Source organism: Mus caroli, unplaced genomic scaffold (genome assembly GCF_978045245.1).
Source record: "Mus caroli unplaced genomic scaffold, Mus_caroli_1 scaffold_4, whole genome shotgun sequence".
In the NCBI taxonomy this organism is placed as follows: domain Eukaryota; kingdom Metazoa; phylum Chordata; class Mammalia; order Rodentia; family Muridae; genus Mus; species Mus caroli.
Window position 1 is genome coordinate 132,099,498 of NW_028227259.1, and position 13,128 is coordinate 132,112,625.

Below are 13,128 nucleotides of genomic sequence, written 5' to 3' on the forward strand. Positions count from 1 at the left end.
GCTCTGGGTTTATATTCAGCAATGTTTAAGCCAGGCATGATGGGAGATACCAGTGACCCCAGCCCTGGGGAGGCAGAGGAAGGAAGATCAGAAGTTCAGGGTCATCCTCAGATACACAGTGACTTTGATGCTAGCCTGGGCTACATGAGAATTCAATTTTTTTCAAAGAGCCAAGTTATTGGATATTAATAAAAATAAATAATAATAGTAATGCCTTCTTTTGTTTTTTTTTTTTATGCTTGTAGTGGCTCAGAAAATGTATGGATCATGAACAGGAATGACATTAGAGCAGGTGATGTATGTAGGTTTTAGAGCCCGGGAGAGAGCCAGTCAGCTGCCTGTACTGCCGCCCACATGATGAGGGGCTTTACACATAGGAGATCAGCAGAACCACACCCCACACCTGCAGGAATCCCAGACTCAGATTAGCGGGTCCTACGCCACTCAGATGGCACCTGTCTCCTCTCTCCATCCCAAGACCGCAAAACTCCAGTCTGATGACTAATAACAAAGTCCCTAGCATCCCTATCTTCTATAGCGTGCCAGCTTCCCCTGTCGTCTGCATGCAGTCACCCGGTACAAATATGCTCTCCACGCTCAGTGAAATCTAGTCTGTGATTATTTACTTTCTCCCCTTCCGTTTGGTCGGATTTTGGAAGAAAAGAGAAATCCATCTCTTAACACGGTGATGGTTCACCAAACCGCGTGATCAAACATTTCCAGGATATGTCTGCTGGGTACTTTCAGCTGAGATAAACATGTAAAGTAGTGACCTTTGAATAAAGAACATCCCGTTCATACTGCGGGTGGGGGATAGCTCCCCTTAGGCCAGCTGAGTTCCTAATTAGAAAGAGGGAAGGAGAAGCAGGGAAGGACTCCCTGGCAAACTGATTTCAGACTCATTTGCTGCATCAGCTCTTTCTGGTGGTGGTGGTGGGGGGGGAGCTGTGACATTTGAACTCTGGAATGCCAGCCCCCAGGTCTGCAGCCTCCCAGCCCTCACTGCAAACCCTGGAGTTGCCACATCACCTCAGGTCAGCAGAGGTCCCAATTAGAAGAAAAAAAAATCAACTGTACCTCCAAAGCTCTGCAGACCCTGGAGTTGGCAACTTTTAGCATTGTGTGAGCCGAACTCCCTTAGCATCAACATGCACATTCTCTGATTGCTTCCCAGGAGATCTCGGACACCGCTGTGGTTGTTAAACTACATTAAACCTTTCTCCTTAAATGCAACTCTAGATCCAATAACATGGACGAGAATCCACTCTTTCTGTGGCTCTCCATGGCCCGGGAGGGAGGCCTCAGACACATCTAGTAACTTATACTTCCCCCTGGTGCTGCAGAGATACGCCAGGCAGGGTTTGCAAAGGGCAAAGGTGGGGTGGTCAGCTGAGGATGGATGGGGTGTTTCTATGAGAGCTGGCTCTCAGATCCCATCTCTGGCACCTTTGTGTTGCATTCAGGAACAGCAGTTCTCAACTCCAGGGGTCCAAGAACCCTTTCACAAAGGTTCCCTAAGACCATCAGAAAACACAGAGTTTGTTTGTTTTTGAGACAGGGTTTCTCTGTGGAGCCCTGGCTGCCCTAGAGCTCACTCTATAGACTAGGCTGACCTTGAATTTAGAAATTCTCTTGCCTCTGCCTCCCAAGTGCTGGGATTAAAGGCGTGTGCCACCACTGCCTAGCTTTTTTTTTTTTTTTATGTTTTTGTTTTAATTTTTTGGTTTTTACATTATGATTCCTAACAGTAGAAAATTACAGTTAATGAAGCAGTAACAAATTTTTTTCTGGTTGGGGTCACTGCCATGTGAGGAACTGTATCCAAGTGTCCAAGTCCTAGGAAGGTTGAGAGCCACTCTTCTAGAAGGAACAAGAGGTTTTGGGTGTCATAAGAGATACTAGTGCTGGCCTTGGTATTAAAAATCTCTTATAGATGTTTGGGGTAGTACATGCACGTGGGATAACTGTGGGAATCAATTCTCTCTTTTCACTATGTGGGCTTGGGGGATTGAACTCATGACACTGAGTTTGGTAGCAAGCATCCTTATACACTCAGCTAGCTCACCTGACCCATCATTTTTATCTTTGTAAGCGGCAGGTAATGTAGATGCCACTGGTCCAAGTTTCTATGTTACCAGTCTGGATAAAGCCAATCCTTCGTCCTTTTCTCAATATATCCTAGAAGGTCTCTGTATATAGAGTGTGCAAATGCTTTTAAAATGACATCATAAATAGCAGCTCAGCCTGTGCCCCCTCTCAAAACAGGCCCTGGGGCAGGGATCAGAGGCCATATACTTATCAATGTGTGAAGAGTGTCAGCCATGGAGTTAGGAGGGAGAGAAAGAAAGAGATGGAGCCTGTAGGGAACCAACACACAGAGAGGATGCTGGGCTTGCTAGCATGGATGGAGAGTGAGAAATGGACCAAGCTGGCCATGTGTACGGAATGTTGAGCTCACTAGCTAATGAATCTATCAAAAATTGGGCCACACAGGCCGTGGGTGGGGTCAGGACTAGCTTTTCCCTGCTTCAGAGGACCACGTGTATTTGGCTAGAAAAAGTTTTCTGTTTAGCATCAAAGGCTTGGGCAGAAAGCATGGACAGAGGAAACATGGACCAGCTCCAGTGTCCCAGGGAAGTCATTAGCATCAATGGGATGTAGTTGCCTTAGCAACAGCTGAAGATGGAAAGCTACCCAAATGCTCTGGGACCAGGTGTGGCTGAGAGGATAAGAACGAGGTAAATGGGATGTGAATTCTTAGTCCAGGGTTCTCAGAGGCTATCCTGGGTGACTTTAGCCTAGCTGACTCTCACAGCAGGTTCAGGGCAAGGTTCACAGCAAGGAGTAGAACGGCACTTTGGGTAATTTAGCTGACGCAGGGACTTACAGAGAAGGTATGTGGAGGACTCCCGAATCAAAAGACTATCAGAGAAAGCAAGTCTCAAAAGGGCACGGACAGTGCATGAAGAGTGGCCCAGCAGCCTGAGCTCACGACTCTGCTTCAGTGAGAATTAGCTTCAAAGGGCTCCTGGTGCAATGGCTTTCCTGTCAAGTTAAAAATTCTTGGCAGCTTGAACAGTTCAACTCACGCAAGAAGTTTCCCGGTTGTGATCACTCAGCTGAAGCCAGGGTGCAGGACTGTGGGAGGTAGAAGATATTTCCTTTAACATCCTGCACTGGCATGAATTAAGGAGCACGGTGCTAAGAAACAGACATCCCCATGGTCTTAGGACTCCTGCGAGGGTGCATGTCCCTTGTGCATTCCAGATTTAGTCAACAGTCTGAGACCAAGACTACAGAGGCAGCCAGAATGGTGAGCATCTCTAGACACTCAGCTAGAGAGAGAGAAACTGCCCTGGAAGAGTCTGCCTAGAACGTTCTCTAGGAAGAATCAGTTAACAGACCCTCATCCAGCCAGAAAGCAAAATGCAAAGCATCTTGCCAGGAACAACCCGAATTAACTGCATTCCTTCACACCCAGGGCAGCAGAGCATTTCCTAAGGGATGACAAGAGACAAACTAGGGGGGCACAGTGACCCATCTGTCTATTATAAGCAGTGGTCAGACTTTTGGAGTTCAAGTTCACCAACAACTCATCAATTGGGATTGCTAAAGAATTTTGCTACTGTATTGTTATACTTGAGAGTTAAGACTTGTTTTTTTTTTTATTTCCCCTTTTTTGTATTTATGTGTATTTTTTCAGGTGTGTGCCATACCTGTTTGGTTGCCCTCAGAGACTAGAAGAGGGCATCCGATTCCTCGGAAGCTGGAGTTACAGGCCATTGTGAGCTCCCTGATGTGGGTGCTAGGAATCAGATTTGAGAGCTCTGTTCTTAACCTGAGCCATCTCTCCAGTCCTTAAATCTCTACTGTTATGAGGCCAACAGAGACCATCAGGAGAGGACTGCTCATAGTTTAGTCAATTACAGAGCCAGGAATAGACCCCACCCCCTTTTTTTCTTCCATCATAAAGGGATATTGTGGCGGTGTTGGGAACGTGCAATGTCATAGCCCTTGTGTGCTGCTCACAGAGAAGAGAGTCACCACGCTGGCTACAGAGAGGAGGTTAGTGTAAGAGAAAGATTGGCAAGACACAAGGGCCAGACCAGAATCGATTGAAGCAGCCTCTAGATTCTGAAAGGACAAGAGGATTGCCAGAAGGAACCAGCAACAAGTTCATTGCCTACTTCTGATCTCCAAGGCACATTCTGTCTTGGTACAGTAGCCTTGAGTAATAATGGTGTTCACGGGGGCTCTTCAGCCAGAAAGGTGACACCACTTCTATCACTGAGATGGCATTGGATGTCTTTTGACCTTAACAGGTCAATGGCAGTCCTATGTTCCCTCCTAGGATCTTTTCTTTTATGGGGGCAACTGTTCAGGAACTGGCCTTGCTTCTGGGCTAGTAGTTTTTCTGCACATGCGCTGACCTTCCTCCTCTTTATTGCACAACTGGCTGAATTCTTCACTCTACGATGTGACCCCACCCCCCTGCTCTCTGCATTTTTTTAAAAAAAATCCTCCCACCCCCACTGAACAGCTGTCATTCTCCAAGTCTTTGTGCCCAAACTCCAAATGTGCAGACGCTCACAAAGGATGAGGTGCGAAGTTTTTATTTCTTTTTCATTTTGGCACCTTTTCTGTCAACCTTTTAAGTACTAAAGATATCTTTGTGTGTTTGGCTAATTTCACCTTTTGAAAAGCACAAGGAAAGGGCGTGAGGTTTGAAGTTTGCCTATGAGAGTGATTAAGCAGGCTGGGAAGCCGCCACTGCCGGTGTGATGGTTCACTGAAGAGCTGGGCTCAGCTTTGTGGCAGGAATGGCTCACAGAAAGATTCGCCTCTGCTACTTCAGAACGGAAGTGAGAACATTCCTGGAATGGCAATGTGTCCACTTCCTGTCCCTTTCGACAGTTAGCTTAACCTAGGGTCAGTAAAGAACTTAGAGTGATATTTTATTAGTAATGGTATCTGTGGGACCCAGGAGGATAAAGGGTGGGGCATTTAATAAGAAGAGAGATGGGAAGAGCGCTGTGGGCTGTTGCATATTGGACAGCCTCTGAACTTCCCTAGCTCCCTGTAAACAAAATGTCAGTATAAATTGATTGGGGACCAATGTGATCACTGGTAAAAAAAAAAAAACCAACCAATCAAATGTAAAACAGTTAAAACTATTTGTGTGTTCGTGTGTTATATATACATGCAGTATATACACACATTTGTTAGCATGTGTATGTATGTGTGTACATGTATGCTTGCTTGCAGGTGCATGTACACATGTGCACACTCATATATGGAGGTCAGAGAAGAGAGGATCATGGAGCACAGGGGAAATATGCTCAAGGTATATAACATGCTTATATGAAAAAGGCCTTATATATTATACATATTCTATGTATATGTATATATTATATATGTACATAGCAGAGAAAAATTAACACAAACTCAAAATTCAATCTAAAAGAGTTGAAGAAAGACAGCCCAAGCCTGAAGAAATTTTCCATGAGAATCAGTGATTCACAAAAGTCTCTCCTCCAGCATTTGCCTCCGATTTGGGGGAAACAGAGGCTGGGCTGAGTTTCAAGACTCCCCCTCCAGCTCCTCCCCTCCCCATGCTACTGTCTCTCTGAAGGTGTGGCGGAGGGTTTTGTACAAAGTTGGAGAGGGAGACCTCAGACCCTGCACTGGTTTCCAGGTGATTCAGAGAGGGAAGTGGATGTGAGAGGTGGGGGCGGGGCTTGCCTCACAAGTGGGGAGCTGAGTTCTAAGCCTAGAACTCACACAGAAAGTCAGATACAATAATACACACAACCCCAGCAATGATAAGATGGGAGACAGAAAGAGAGACACACACAGGAGGATCCCTGGAGCTCACTGGTCTACTTGATGAAGTTCCAGGTTAATGAAAGATCTTATCTCCAACAAAACGTGGAAACTGTCTGAGGAACAACATTCAAGATTGACCTTTGATCTATAGTGAGAGGGGGGCGGGGGAGGAGGGAGGAGGGAGGGAGAGAGAGAGAGAGAGAGAGAGAGAGAGAGAGAGAGAGAGAGAGAGAGAGAGAGAGAGCACATTAAAAGGCCAAGATCTACCTCTAGATCTCAGATTTTCAGACTTGCTTTCAAACCTCGCTGAGTTAGTGTGGAGCCACCACCAGAAAAGCCCCTGCGGGGCTCTCCTGAGGACTTGCTGGTCTTGCAGTCCCTGCAAAGCCCTGTATGGGTACAGTGTGTAGTAAGAGTCCATCTGGCGTCACTATTATTAGGATAAGTAAATATTAATTTGCATCAAATTGTAGATACAAGAGCGATCATAATTAGAGCCGTAAAGGAAGACGTGTTATAATTTCTCTGGAAAATATAGAGGCTTCTGGAAATAAAGCCTTAGACACACGGTGCTTCAGGAGCGTGGTGCTCGGCAGCTCACCCACCCGCCAGCTGTCGGGGATGGGTTTAACTGGGGAAGCGTTCTGAACAGCCGTTCTCTTTCCCCTGACAATCTTCTCCCAGGGCCACCCAGCAGAGACGATGCCCAGCTTTTTCTAACTGCATTGTAAACAAGGCCTGGGGTTTACATAACACCTTGGCCACTGACAGTGAAAAAGCAGCTCTAAGTGTTGTACTTATGTCTGTTTGTACAACGCTGGTGCAACGCTGAGAGGCTTTGGTAATGTCCTGTTTACAGACAGAAGAAGAAAAAAAATGAAAAGGAAATCAAGTGGTTTCTTCCTGTATCCCTGCTGGAGAAGTCCTGTACAGACAGCAGGGCAGCTCGCACCATGCTGTCTGAATGACCATGTATGCTATCTTTGCTTTGATTCCATTTTTTTTCTTCAGCAAAACAGAATCAGTTATCGGGACCAGGGAGATGGTAAACATTGGTAAAATGTTTGCTGTATAAGCCAGAAGACCTGTGTTCTGATCCCCACTGCCCAGGTAAAAGCTGGGCATGGTAGAGCTTGCTCCTAGTCCCCTTATACTGGCATAGTGGGGAAGACCCACAGGTCCACAGGTATCTCTGGCCAGCCATATTAGCTGAAAGCTGGCTATAAAACTAAGCTGGACATGATCGATGATGTCATCTGATGTTGAGCTTTGCCCTCTACGAGTACTCACACATGTGCGTGCCACCCCCACAACCCCCTGACATGTAGGTAGATATACACAAAGGTACAATTCACAGGTCAAATAGCTCGGGCCACAATGAATACCCCAAGATAATAGCAGATATTGGCTGTTGTGCTTGAAAACCAGGAGTGCCACTGGAGACAGGAGTCCACATCAAAGAAGGCCTGGGGTACACCCTGTCCCAATTCCCGTTGTGTGGAAAATGAACATTATTTATGGTTCTGGACATGTCTTCAGCAGACAGCCTCTGAGGCTGGTTAACTGGGAAATGCATGTTTGCAAGCAGAATGGGTTTTAAACATGAACTTGTGCCAGGTTCCAGAGCTCATCAACCTGTGACAAAAGAAAGTACAAGAGCGAGGAAACATCATGATAGTGAGGGGTAGCCTGGCCTAGGCTGGCTCCCTGAGGCAGGCTGTGGACATGTCAGTGAACTCCGTCCCGGCAACGTGAAGGCCTGAGGGCAGTTATGGAATCAAGTGAGCCTGGAGTATGGTTTTCAGTGATTCCACGTCCTTCAATATTATGCTTTGACACAAAGAGGTGATACGGGAGAGAAATCAAAAGATTTATTCTTAAGTATTTTTGGATGGAGCAAATTTAGCAATCCCAAACTTAACTAGTGACGTTCTTAGAGGTGCTATTCAAATGTGTTTTAAAATTAGGCTACTGGTTTCTATAGCTGTGCTTGCTCATGGGGGGAGATTTTAGGTTTCCGAGAAGACTTCAGACTGAAACTTTCTATGGAAAGTACTGGTATGCAGACTACAGAGCCCACCCCCCCCCAACCCCCGCCCGTCAAACACTTGGACTTACTCACAAAGAAGTGCCCAGATAGCAGCGCCTCCTGTCAAGCCCACCGCTGTTGCTCACTTGACAGTGCTGTAGAAACACCACAAGGTAAGAATCATCTAGGTTCTCTCATCTCGGTATTAACCAAGCCCGACTCTGCTTAGCTTCTGAGATCAGACACAATCTTACACTAAGGGCTTTGTAGCCATGGTCACGTTGGTCTCCGTAACAAGTTCAAGCCTAAAGGTCTGGGGGAGGGGGAGGTCTGTAAAAGTTTGATTTAAATGGCGTCCTGGAGGGAACTTTTGCCCTTTGCATTCATGGATGGCAGGGAATGATGTCAAAGTAAAATGGGCTAGTTATGGAAAGGTAGATCCCACGTGTCCTTACAAGGAAGCTAAATTATCTAAAGCAGAGTAGGATCTACCCAGGGCTGGAGAGTTGGGGTGTGGAGGCGATGGTCAAGAAGGATGTGATATTTAGCTGCAGGAAACAGCCCTATGGAGGCTACAGCAGGAGGATTCTTGTTTGAAGCCAGCCTGGGCTAAATACAGAGTAAATTCTAGGCTAGCCTAGGCTATGGCAGCAAGAGCCTGTCTCAAAAAGACAGTTTCACATGTCTAAAATAAAATGACTGGTCTCTTTTAGACACAACTCACCTATTTCATCATTCCAGTGTTAGAGAGGGAGGCAGGGTCCGCATCCTTGGGGGGACCATCTAGGAGCAAGGCTCTCTCCCAGCTCTACATCATCAGCTCTCCTCACTCCCCATTTCTCTAGTGTCCCCAGTGGGTCCTTCAGTGGTCTCTGTGTCTGGTCTCCCAAGATAAATCTCCACTCGTGAAGAAATTCGAACTCGCACGCCTTAGTTTCTAGTTCCTGATTCCTAGATCCTGACCGCCATTGGTGGAATAATAACTGGATGTTCTCCAAGCTCCTCCTCGGTATCTCTCTGACTTATTCACATGCGTCTGCCTCCTTGGGGTCTGTTTTCCTCTTAGAACATGACAGAAGGCTCATCGTAACTCGCTGGACTCTCTGCATGTCAGTTGGCTGGAATCCCAGGAGCCTTAATGCCTTCTCTGACCTTCCACAACAAAGGGTTTCCCCTTTTTCTCAATCCTCAATACCATATCCCCCACCCACCCACCCCCACCCCCAAAATTCTGTGGGATGCCTTTGTAATCCTTGGTCTGATACCTGCCTCCGCTGTTCATTTCTTCACTTGTGTGTTTAACTCCATCTCTGTTTCCTGTGTATTTGCCGACTCCATGGGAGGGATATGCATGACTGTTTTCCTCAACCAAACCTTAAGCTTGATTCACTAAGCATTAGGCAGGATGATTACAGAGAGCATGCCTGGCGGGATGAGGAAAACTCTACAAAGCAGTCTTCATTAAGAAGCAACATAATTTTAATTTAGGATAAATTACATAAGTATCGCACAAAACACCCACAGAATGCCAATTCATTCATTAATTGACTTCCATTTCTCTTGCTACCAAATCCTTTTGGCCGGCATATCAAAACGCAAGCACTGTTTGTTTACAATCCTTCATGTTGAAAATAATCAATGACCCATTGCCTTGTTTAGAAATCATAAATTGAATATCGTAAGGAAATTAAATGATCCTTCCGACATTGCAGAACACCCCTTAGTTAATCCTGAAATGAATAACGGGTCACAACAAAGCGGGTATAGAAGTTATGTTTACATGGATTTATTAACTAGAGTTTGGGAAACGAAAGAACTGTCTTAATTCAGTCACTCCCGCCAGGCCATGTGGATACGCAGAAAGGGAGAAGACTGGGCAGAAGGAAGGCACATTGGAGGCTCAGGACTTCATCTGTCTAAAAGAGGAAATAGATGCGGTGGGTGGTTATCGACCAGCTCGCAATTGTACTTAGATGTTTTGCTGCTAAAAGGGGAGATAGCTTTTAGTCAACATCTGTAAGGAGGCTTCTCCAAGGTTAAGCTGCTTGTATAGATGGGAAGTGTGGCCCTTAGTATTCAGAGCACATGAGGTCTATTTACAGTCTCTATCTACCCATTTATTTACAGAAAAATCCAGTCCTCTTTCTCTCTATGTCGCCTGCATATCCACCTGAACAAACACTCTTAAAAGGCACTTAGCTGGCTAGCTGTCAATAGAGAAACACACCATTATCGACGTTATCTTCAGAGAAAACAGTTCTCTTGACCCCCTGTAGTAAGACTCCCCCATTTCCTTCTGAAAGTTTTAAGACCCTAATGCAGATTGCCCATGTTCTAGTTGAAATGCCCAGTGTTCTGACCACTGTGCTGCATATGGGGTTTTACCTGGTGCCTGCTCACCTTTGCTTTGCATGGTTACTGATGACTTTGGGATGTTATTAAATCCAGAGGGAAGAGACTTTCTCGTCCTTTATCTAATTACTACTTCGGTAATTACCTTATCACCACTTAGGCACCAAATTATCTAGATAGCTTCCACTCCAGAAATCTCTTTATAGTCCCCGAGGATATATCTCCAGCTTTTCTCCCATTAACTTACCAGGGTGCACGTGTGGTGTGGGTGCAATCCACAGTAATAGAAGCCCTGTCGGATGGAATTCTGGCAGAAGCTGATTCAACCTACAGCCCAATTTTATGTACAACAGGACAACTCTGCACCATTTAGGAAAGAAATTCATTCTCTCTCTCTCTCTCTCTCTCTCTCTCTCTCTCTCTCTCTCTCTCTCTCTCTCTCTCTCTCTCTCTCTGCATATCTGTGGGATGCATCTTTCTGCTAGCCTGGTGTTGGCCAGTCAGCCTGCATACACTAGGAGAGCAGCCTGTCTTCCAGACAGAGCAATTAAAACATGGCTCACAATGTGGCTTTTGCTGGAAAAAACAGGAAGTGTTCCAAAGCCACCAAAGGTCAATGGGTCATTAAGCCAGACAATCTGGGAATCTTGAGGGGAAAAGAAAATTGAGATCTTAAGGAAAAAGAACAAGAAACAAAGAATTGCAGACAACTAACCCATTAGAACTATACCAGAGTCATTCTGCCCACCCCTGACCCCAGCACCCTAACCTTAACCCTGACCCTGACCCTAACCCTGACCCTAACCCTAACCCTGACCCTAACCCTAACCCTAACCCTAACCCTAACCCTGACCCTGACCCTGACCCTAACCCTAACCCTAACCCTGACCCTGACCCTAACCCTAACCCTAACCAGGGAGGAAATGACCAGTGAGGAACAGCCATATTTTACAAAGTGTGTTTGCAGACAGAAGTGAGATTTCCATAACAGCTGGATCAAAGATTCTATGGTCAGAACAACTTGATGAAGCCAGCCAGGCAGAGGCAATAAAACTCTGGTGCCACATTTATAGACAGATGAAGCAGGAAAGGGCATCAAAGGGTACACAAAACTGCTATGGTTCTCTAGGGAGAACCTATAGGGTGGATGGGGCAGAATAAAGTCCCAAAGAGCCATCATGGACTCACCAGTGACAGAAGACCAGATGGTCTGAGGGGGGGCTGACCTTGCAGCCTTTTCCCTCCTGATAAAAAAATATATAAGTATTTGAGTTAAAAAACAAATTAGTTATACTAATATTGATAAAAAATTAATTAAGTCTGTAGTCTTATTATTGTTCTTTCAAAGGTAAAGTGTGGTTGCATAGAACTATAATCAAGTACTATGGGAGCACATGCAGGAGAAAGCAGATTGCCATGAGTCCCAGGCTAGCCTGGGTTACAGGGAGCTAAGAAGAACAGACAAGATGAAGAAAGAGGAAAGACCAGAATTAAAATGAATTCACTTATAACTAGGCTGCTGGCTCAAGCACCAGGATGAAGAAGATACAACTTGCTGATACAGTAAATCCCCGGGGCAAAAATCTTTTAGGGGAAGTGGATAATTGATTTTTAGTATTTTAATATATCCAGAACATTAGTTGAGCAATGTGATGTGAATCCAAATGAGGCTGTTTCCATTATTTATTCATTCATTTGTTTATCTGAAGACACACCATTGGCATACACCTGGAAATAAGAACTCATTTGCTTGGCCAGAGGGGCCTCTTTGTAGGGTGGATGGTGATTCGGAGATTCAAAATGATTGACTGGACAACGTACTGGAGAATATGTGACTATTGAGTGCTTAGCCCTACGTGCAGCAGCTAGATAAATAGTCTCTATAAAGGCTCAGAGAACATCTTGGAAGACAGGGTGGAAAGACTGCAAGAACTGGAAGATGGGGAGGAGAGCTGTGAGAAGCTCATGAAGTCACAGAAGCTGTGGTCACCTGCACAGGATCAAGTCATCAGCACCAGGCACTATTTCAGCAGGCAGCACTAATTGTTCTCTGTGGGCTATTAACAAGTCTCTCTCACACACACACACACACACACACACACACACACACACACACACACACCAAGCAATCAAGAGTGAACAAGAAGAAAAGAGGAGAATATGTTACAGTGCCTGGTGCCTAAAGGGCAAGAGAAAGGAATTATGGGTGAATATGATCAAGACATATTGCTTTCCTTTATAAAAATTGTTAAGGAATAAAAAGATGTACTATTTTGAAAAGTATTGACTTAGATTTATTTAGCAAATAAAAATGTTCAACTGATACATATATAGTTTCAGAAGATGGTTCCCACCATGGTGTGGACATGATAATTTGAGAGCCATTGGGAGCTAAGGAGAAAGGGATCCTGAGGTCTGATTATAAGACAGCGTTTTTCTCTTAGCAACTGGGATGATGGGATTGCCTGGCTGGGATGGCGAAGTTACCAGAAGGAATGGGTTTGGAATGTGAAGGTCGTGATTTTTTTGGTTTAAGACGTGCTGGTTTGAATTGCCTAGTAGGCAGCCACGAGGAATGAGTGAGCCTGGAGTTCTGGGAGGAATTCCAGCAGGAAGATGCACATGTTGGGATTATCAACCAATAGATGGTATTTAAAGTCACAAGAAGGCACAAGATTGCCAAAGAAATGAAAGTTGACAAAAGAGAGAGAGGGAGAGAGAGAGAGAGAGAACCCCACAGCCACTTCCTCAGAACATCCAACTATTCAAGGGACTGATGGGGAGGGATGAGGTACGAGCTGGATGTGAACAAGGAAGAGAATTCCAGGTATGTGTTGTCCCAGAGCCTTGAGTTTCAAGGGCCTGCTAGGCTCTGTTATGATCAGAGTTAGTCGATGAACCAACACTGATCATATGCCCAT

At 45.4% G+C, this 13,128-nt stretch overlaps 1 protein-coding gene and 1 long non-coding RNA gene across 2 annotated transcripts in view; both read right to left on the reverse strand.

The window, feature by feature from the left end:
* Positions 1–3,849, reverse strand: part of LOC147005359 (uncharacterized) — a 38,949-nt gene extending 35,100 nt beyond the window's left edge. Inside the window, exons 1-2 of the long non-coding RNA XR_015046861.1 lie at positions 3,717–3,849; positions 2,888–3,138 (exon numbers count right to left, since the gene is read on the reverse strand). This is a non-coding gene — a long non-coding RNA (uncharacterized LOC147005359). The remainder of the gene's footprint in view (positions 1–2,887; positions 3,139–3,716) is intronic.
* The window catches only part of Tmem132d (transmembrane protein 132D), a 681,893-nt gene that overhangs the window by 175,629 nt on the left and 493,136 nt on the right, over positions 1–13,128 (reverse strand). The window lies entirely within an intron of this gene.